We start from the raw sequence: 2,053 nt of genomic DNA, 5'->3' as shown, positions 1-2,053 counted from the left end.
GTCATCCTGTCTATTTGGTTAAGTGATTTATCCTTGGTAAATTGCTCTCTGGTGAGCATTACATTATATACAAATATCTGTGTATTTTATGTCCTTTTGGAGTGATCTGTTCATATACCTTTTTCTCAGACCTTCTTATCACTGGTCATCTAGTTTCACCTCGTAAAGACCTCTGACCAACTGGCAAAACAATTAATGATTGCCTGGAAATCAGTGTACTACATGTACTTTCCTAATAAGCAAGGTGAACGACAAAATGTGCTTCTTGAAATTCTGCCAACTGGTATAATTTCCTTCTGCTGATGAGTGTCATGGTTACCTCTGTGTAGGACCATAATGAGGAACAGTCCTCTTTTGGCTGGCACTAAAGTATTGAGTGAAGGTGAGAAAAACTCCCTGTGAAGTAGAGATATTCATTACTATGTGAATGAAACATAAATGTCTTGCAAATTCAAGGAGAATATTTTTAGCCAACTATATAAATGGAAATTTTAAGTTTCAATATTGACACTATATAAATATATACTCATACATATACACTATTTTGATACTATATATGCAAAAGTTAGGATAAGAAGTTATATTTCTTTCGTTGTTTTGTTCTTATTCTTCTGGATAATCTCATTTTTAGAGATCTGGCCTTCATTTCTTTGATCATTTTTTTTAAGCTAAAAATTATTTGGGGATTTTTCACCGTAAAAAAATAACATATTTATCCCCATTACATGTAGGAACTCTAATGTTCAAAAAGTATTCAGTTTCTTTAGTAATTTAATTAATGCATTTTTATCTGTGATGACTCAGAGTAAAAAAATTCTTTGTTATGTATAATACTTTTATTTTTGCACTTAGAAATTTTATTTATTATACTCTTTTTTTATCAAGATAACCTGCAATGACACACCTCATTATGAGGAGGCTACAGAAAGAACAGTAGTAAGAACAAGAATGGATATTTTCAGAGTGTTTTGTAATGGAGTAACTTTAGATATAAATAGTTGAGGTGCTGGGGATATAGCTCAATGGCAGAGCATTTGACTAGCCTGCACAAGGCCCTTTGATGATGTGATATCATCAAAGTGTATGATGGTAGCACAAGTTTTTTTCTCTGTATTTCTCAAATCAAAACATTTTTCCAACCTTCCCATTCCTGCCACTAGCTTAATTATTGATCCATCTTATAGATTCTCTTTTGATAAATGGAACAAAGTGAAAGTGTATTACTTATGAAGCCAGATTAGAAAAGGAGATATAGTGTCCATCATTTTCTTCTCCCTTAGGATTCTACTTTGGAAGCCATGTGTCAACATGTGTGAATCTTGCTACCCTAAAGGCACCAGCTGAAGATACCACATAGAATCAGTGATCATTTAACCCAATAGAGGTACGAGTAAACCTTCTGATGATTCCAAGTTCCAATCTCTGGGCTACTTCAGCTGATAGATAGTAGATGAAGCAGAGATGAGTTATCTCCTCTCCACCCCCAGCTGCCTGAATCTCGTCCCCGTGATAGATTTGTGTTCATGAAATGTATCATGATTATTTTAGAATTGTTGCCTGGCAATACATTATTATCAGAACAGATAATTAATTAAAATCCTCAGCAACTAAGCCAATATAAAATGTTTCACTTTTTTTTTTGCTAGAGAAAAACAGAGTGAAAAAAGGAATCCTCCAAACACATTCAAAATTGTCTAAAACATGAGGTTGTTTGAGTGTCTGTTTCTTTGTGAATACAATTCACTTGTAAAGCAAATTACAAAACTTTAAAAGTAATAAGTTACATTTTCCCGAAGTGACCAAATAACATACCTATCTACAGAAAAACAAATACATCAACGTTAGCTCAGAGAATGTTGTAAGTTGAGGGTAGAAAATATGTCCATAAATCTCAGAGTTTAGCTGTATCACTAGGCTTGGAATTGCCTGTGCTGTTCTAGTAAAAAAGATGCTGTCATTCACTTTGGATGAGCTTCAATGAGATAACACATAATGAGGGGTGACAGCTGAGGATGGGAATGCCAAAGGGGAGGGGGTTTTTAAAATGGTTTTG

The sequence above is a fragment of the Callospermophilus lateralis genome, chromosome 4 (genome assembly GCF_048772815.1).
Source record: "Callospermophilus lateralis isolate mCalLat2 chromosome 4, mCalLat2.hap1, whole genome shotgun sequence".
NCBI classification, from domain to species: Eukaryota; Metazoa; Chordata; class Mammalia; order Rodentia; family Sciuridae; genus Callospermophilus; species Callospermophilus lateralis.
This window is presented reverse-complemented; position numbering follows the sequence as displayed.